This window comes from Salvia miltiorrhiza, chromosome 4 (assembly GCF_028751815.1).
Source record: "Salvia miltiorrhiza cultivar Shanhuang (shh) chromosome 4, IMPLAD_Smil_shh, whole genome shotgun sequence".
In the NCBI taxonomy this organism is placed as follows: Eukaryota; Viridiplantae; Streptophyta; class Magnoliopsida; order Lamiales; family Lamiaceae; genus Salvia; species Salvia miltiorrhiza.
Window position 1 is genome coordinate 34,291,565 of NC_080390.1, and position 7,274 is coordinate 34,298,838.

General features: G+C 31.2%; 1 long non-coding RNA gene across 1 annotated transcript; it reads right to left on the reverse strand.

Moving 5' to 3' along the window:
* Positions 1-744: 744 nt before the first annotated feature.
* LOC131021289 (uncharacterized) lies at positions 745-3,675 on the reverse strand. Its single transcript, XR_009100915.1, has 3 exons — positions 3,084-3,675; positions 2,376-2,553; positions 745-1,015 (listed from the first exon to the last, which is right to left on the reverse strand). It is a non-coding gene; the product is annotated as an uncharacterized LOC131021289 (long non-coding RNA).
* Positions 3,676-7,274: the final 3,599 nt, after the last annotated feature.

The following is a 7,274-nucleotide window of genomic DNA, read 5'->3' on the forward strand; positions in this document are numbered from 1 at the left end:
GAATAAGAGTCTCCACAGCAACGCTCTGACGCCCGACACGAACCCCCTCCACCCCTTCCCCCATTGCATCTGGTCTTTTGTTTTGGGTCCGACTTAAAAAAAGAAAATATAGGACGTGTTCTATGCACTCATCATATTAAAATTGTATCTTTTATTTTTTATTTTTTTATTACAAAATTTATCTATAAATACTACTTATTTTATTGTAACTAAAATGTAATATTTAAATTTTAATTTTAATGAAATGTTTGATTTAAAAATGAAGATGTTAATTTGAATAAAATAAAAATAAAATTATTATTGAAAAATAAGTTTACATTATATTTCAAACTATAATAGAAGTAAATACAGTATGGCTCCACTTAACTCGGCCCTTTCCACACGAATTTAAAAATCACACAAGAGTTAGAAACTTTACAGAGAAGAAGACATCAGAAACACATGTGCACTCTACAAATAACCGTTTATCCAAGAACCGCATAAATCCAGATTAATAAATTATCTGAATTGATAAATTCCTCCACCGAATAGTGTGGAATATTATTTAGAAACTATAGAATACAATGAAGAAAAATTCCTCAAATTCAAAACTAACTATAGAATACAATAAAGAAAAATTCCTCAAATTCAAAACTCACAAAAGATAGTACATATTCGATGCCAGATTCCACCACAAAATACAAAAAGAGGGGAGAAAGAATGTGATCAGATAACTCCACAACACACATTAAAATGAATTAAAAGTTAACTAAATCAGAAATACTTATTTCATTAAATTTGAATTTACATTCCCAGGTGCTTCATTTCTTTTAGATGAATCATGAATCCATTATTCAATACATTCCCTCATTAAAACTATTTATGCCAACTTTGAATTGCAAAAGCTAATATGAAATATGCAGGTAGTTTGTTTGGTGACATATAAACAACTATTAGCATCGTTTTTCCAAGCTGCAGGACCATCCCAAACGACCCAGGCCAGCTCATGCTATGTTAACCATTGCAGAACTGCAATCTGCAATATATGGAAAGTGTGTGTGTGTAAGTACATGCGAATATGTATGTATGCAAAATCCCACGAATAGTGTAGATTCCAGCATTTTATGTGTTATAATAATGCATGATTTATTATACAATACTCATATATAAATAATACATAGAATATGCTAAAGTGAACTTTTACACTATAGAACCAATAGAATTCTAAATTTACCCCTAATTATAATGGTAGAAAAATAAAACTCATGAGCATAAACACATGGACATCCCAACGGTTTGATAATCATAACTCTTAAGAGTCAACGCAACCTTGAAGCATTAAATAGAACTTCATCCGGAGAATTGATTCATCAACCGTGGAGCACGGCTACAATATACGGCAACAATTAAAGCGGCAAAAAAGGGCATATTTTGACAATCACAAAACAAAAAACACACGTTACACGTAAAGCAACAATTTTTTCCAACATGATCACAGGGACAGAAACAAAAAATTCATAAGAGCAACAACCCGAAGCAGGATAGTAAATGCATTGATACTCCTCAACCAATACAACAATCCCACCAAAAATGTATAATCATGCATAGACTCTATAAAATAAATGTCAACCAATACAACAATCCCACCAATAGTAAATGTTGTTTTACGTCTATATAAATTTACAACAATCCCACCAAAACATCAACCAATATCAAAATGTGATCCTAATAGTCCAATGAAAGAACAACTTTGAGATAGAAATTAAAATTCCAGATGAGTGAGCATTTTAAATTTAGCAAACAGTAATAAGATCGAGTCATTGTGCTGCTGCCACCAATTTAATATTTTTTTTTCAATCAAGAATTCAATAGAATGAAACAGATTTCAGATGCAGAAGCTCTGGTAGAGATATTCAATAGAAAGTTGTGGCACAAAGAAAGCAGCAAACAATACGTGCGAGATTAGTAGTCGATTTCAGACAGGGGAGGCGGGCGGCGCCAATTTCAGACAGGATATTATTGTTTACTCTATTGGCCAGTTCAATCACAGACTCACATGTAAACATATGGCATAATAAACTTCTTGTAGATGCCTAACAAATAGAAAGACACAATAACACTAAAGTTACAAAATTGAAAACACCACCAATATATGAAAATTAGATACAAAATTGAAAGCACCAGTTTCAATTACAAAATAAACGAATCAATAACCAAAACCAACCATATAGTTCCTCATCATCTCGAAAAACACCAGATCAGAATACCATGGGTTCCAAAACTACCCCTACCAGAAGCAATGATCAATAGACGGAAGTAATACATGTGGAACTCAATCAATTTCTAAGCATGTTCCCAACATACTGCACATAGGCAGTAAACAATTATTAGTTTACCTGTTTGTGTGAGACTCTCCTTTCACTTGTGAGAGCCCGGGGTGGCTGCCTTGTTCGTCGAGGCAGAGGAGTCTCCGACGACGGCACATGGACAGTGGCGAGTCTTCAGGAAGGGGAGGCAAGTTTGAGCGACGGCGAGTTTTGGAGCTCAAGGACGGTTTCCGGGCTCAAGGACGGCCTATAGTCGCGACAGAATTTATAGCTCAAAATTACAAATCGAAATTTAAATATATAATGCAGTTTAATTTGCCAAATTGTTCATCATACATATATTCTGATAATTGAGTTAAAAAAAATAGTAATAAAATAAAATTGATATAATGTATACCTTGAGAAATAAGCAAAAGGATCAATAAGCAAGAAGACAGTAGAATGTGCTGCTGTAAAACTCAATGCGGCAATAAACTTCTCATTCAAACTAATGAATTTATAGCTAAAATGTAAGTTATAAAGTTTCCATTGTTAAACCTAAACCCACCCTAAGAATTTGCTCGATAGGTAAATCTTTCCAAATTTTCATATTTCTAAAATTTAGTACTAATCATAGTGAAATGTAATCTTTCCTAACATAATAATTTCCCATTGTTAAATCTAAACCCTAAAAATTGGCAGATTATTGATCGATTGGTAAATCTTTCCAAAATTTCATTATTCTATAATTGAGCACTAATCATAGTCAAATATAATCTTTCCTAATTGAATACTTACCATGGCGAGGCGGCGGACTGTGTCGATCTCGGCGGTGGCCGGCGTGGCGAAGCGAATCAAGGCGGGAGGCAGTACGAACGGGTTTTGATGATTTTCAGATTATTGGCGAGTCGATTCGAAAGGAGGTGGCAGATCGCGGAATCGCGGGGAATGGGGAAATGGAGGTGGAAGATGGCGGCGACGGCGAAGGCGGTGGCCGGCGCGACGAAGGCGGCAGTGGCGGTGAGAGTTGCAGAGTTCTGGTTTTCCCCAAATTTTGGGAAGGTGGCAGATCAGATGGCTGGCGGGGAAATCACGGTGGAGGGAAAGAGGTGCCATATTTCGATAGTGGCCGGCGCGGCGAAGGCGGTGGTGGCGGTGAGAGTTTCAAGGGATTGTGGTGGAGGCGACTGGTCATGGTTTTTGAGGTTTGGGATGGAATGGAGATGGCGACTGATCATGGTATTTGAGATTAAACGATATTAAATGTAAAATATGAATAAACTTAAAAGAAATTACGTGGAATTAGTTTGCCACGTAAGATTAATGATATTAAGCCAGAAGCTCTAGAATTGCAGGGATTTTAAACCTTGAATTCTTAAGCATGCCACGTAGGACCCCGGATTAAGGAGAGCGCATGAATCCTTAATCGTATTATATATTGATTTCTGTACTTAAAAGTAACGGGATTTTACTTATGAGACTGGGGGAGTGTGTTATATATAGATTCCTTATAAAACAATATTGAATAATTCGAAGTTCTAAATGGGAGAGGTTGATTCATGTTGTCATCTTCTACTAATTAAAAATAATAACCAAGTTTTATAAGGAGAGTGAGGTGAAATCGCATCGTCACATTCTATAATTTTTATCACGAAAATATTAATTACAACTCGAAATCATTATCACAACCACCGGTTTTGTTCCCCATCTAAATTCTTTACGGTAAAATGTGCCATGCTTTTTTGAGTGGCTTATCGGGAAAAGCATGTCACATTGTGAATAGATATAAAGTGTCATATTAATGTGAGATATAAAATAATTTGGACAAAATTTATTCGGATAAAAATTAAATTAAAAATTTTTAAAAATTAATTTATTTATAAATTTGATTCAAGTTTTAAAAGGATTTAGTTAGTTTTATTGTTTTTTTCATATTATAGTTTTTTTTTTGTAATTTTTTAACAATTTTTATTATTTTTTATTATTTTATTTGTAATTTGTGTACTTTAAAAATAATAATAATTAAAAAGGTTATTAAAAAATTACAAAAAAATTACAATATAAAGAAAACAATAAAATTAGTTAAATTCTATTTTATTTCGAAGCAAATTTTTTAAATAAATTTATTTTATAAAATATTTAATCGTATTTTGTCCGAATAATTTTGTCCAAATAACATTATTGTAAAATAAAATAGCTATAATGATTTACAATGGCATTTTCGTTGTTAATAATAAATCTTTATAATAATGATGAAAATGATAATTATTATGAAGCTCAGCCATATTTTAACGGCCAAAGTGAATGTAAATGTTATACAATTAATGATGTCAATCAAGTCTAGGGGTGGTTAATGCCGAATCTCCTAACCGAACACCGAATCGATTTTTGGTACGGTTAACCGATTAATCGATCTGGTATCAGACCGATTAATCGATTAACCGAATTAACTGGTTAACATGTCTTTTAAAAAAAAGGATGAGGTTTTATCCACTCCACCAACTTATATGTTTATTTAGAACAAAAATTAAATTTATATAAACTTGTAATTAAATATATAAAGAACAAATCAGACGACGAGGTAATAACTGAATTTGATAATTATAAATTTATAATGAACGACGAGGTAATCTCAAGCGAAACACTTATCCTGCCAATGTAAACGATGAGGCCTAAATTTAATTAACTAACAAATCAGACACCTACTCGTTTTAATTAAGCAACAAATTAGTTCCTATACATATTAGTAATCGGTTCGATTTGATTATAATCGAACTAATTTTCCGATTAACCATGAAATGGGTAATCAAAAACCAAATCAATTTTTAGTTCGATTAACCAATATAATGGTCCGATTTAGCTTGTTTAATTCATTGGGCAGTTTAATGCATCTGCTATTATTTTTATATCTATTTCTTGCTTGTCAATATTAAGCTATTATTTAATTTAATTTAACGAGTTTAGCCCATCTTCAATTAAATTGGTTCTGAAACCCAATTATCTCTTTTAAATTTAGGTTTAATGATTTAAAATTTTATCTGACCAGCCCAATATAATTAAATATTATCTGCACATATTTTCGCCCAAAACTCCTAAGCCGGAAAAGACTACAATGGGAGAAGGAATTCATCTCTTGAAGGAATTCATCTCCTGAAGAAGGTAAATTAAAATTTTAAAATAAAATATTATAAAATATTCGAATATAATAAATATATGTATTAATTAATATTTAATCGGTTATTAGGTTTAACCGATCGGTTACCGGTTAAACTGAATAATCGATATATTTAAAACTTAATAACCGGTAACCAAATCGAACCGGCCAATTTCGACTATCGGTTAACCGATTAACCAAAATTTTGGTTCGATTACAGTTATAACCAAATAACCGGAACCGAATTACCACCCCTAAATTTCCTGTTGGATGAATTCATGGTCCTGAATTCGAATCCTAAAAGTAGCAAACATTTATTTTTCATAATTTATATCTTTATACAACGAATTCATACGTGTTCTACAAAAAATTCATACATTTTTCCTAGTTCTTATTTCTTATTTTAAGTGGTGCTCTCATGGTATAAACACTTTTTAACATATTAAATACGAACTAGGTAAAAATATATGAATTCTATGTAGAACACATATGAATTCAATTGTACGAATTGCGAAAAATAATTTTTTTTCCACCTATGGAATTTGAACTCGAGACCATGAATTCATTCAAAAATGTGATGAATCAATCGTAGATCTTGACCATCTAAGGGCTGAAAATTGTTACTATTATTTTATATTATAAGAGGTGTTTTTATTTTAGCTCACCCCCCCCACACACACAGATATATATATATATATATATATATATATATATATATATATATATATATTATAGAGGAGGGCTAGAATAAAAACATATTTTTTTGTATAAAATATGAACAATTTTCAGCCCTTAGACCATTAAGATCTACGGTTGATTAATCACCTTGTTGGATGAATTCAGGTCCAGAGTTCGAATCCCAAAGGTAGCAAAAAAAATTATTTTTTGCAATTCATACAGTTACACAGCCAATTCATACGTGTTTTACATAGAATTCATACATTTTAATTCATTTATAGTTTATACAAAAAAATGTGTTTTTATTCTATAGTCCACCCCATTATATATATATATATATATAGAGAGAGAGAGAGAGAGAGAGAGAAAGAGAGAAATGTTATACTACATACCTCATGTGAGCACCGCTCACGTTTAGTATTCGTTAGTGTTATTTTTTTTTTTTTTTTTTAGACACTTATTATTATTCTAATACTTCATGCAATTAAGATCATTAATTTTATAAATTACATAAAAATCAAAGATCAATTTGTTCATATTCCCTTTAACTTCAAATAATTAATAAAAAATAAATTGAACTTTAATTTTTATGTAATTTATAAAATTTATGATCTCAATTATGAAGTATTAGAATAAAAATAAATATTTAAAACAAAAAAAAAAGATGCTAACAAATACTAAACATGAGTGATGCTCACATAAGGAGCTAAAATAAGGTATGTAGCATAATATTTCAAATATTTACATTTATATATTTTATGGTGCGCATTAGAATAAAAATACGAAGAATTGACATTATAATTGATAAGTTATAATTTTCAAATATATAGTCAATCGACAAACATCTAGGAAAAAAAAAATCTATTCCTACTAATAATCGAAAGATAAAGTAATAAGTTTGAAAATCATGTAACAAAAGAAGGTTCAATGAATTAAGTCAATTTATAAGCCGAGGTTATTTTTGAGCCAACTCTATCGAATTTTGGACTATCAATTATGAGTCATTTGGGTTGATTTTTTTTCTCGAACTAGTTCAGCCCTAAACTTATCGAATTATTAGTCTATTTAAGCCAATCCAAAATAGCTGAATTAACATCTTTGTATACAACCACAACTCTTAGAAACACAATTTAATGGCGCAAGTGAAAGGCAAGAGA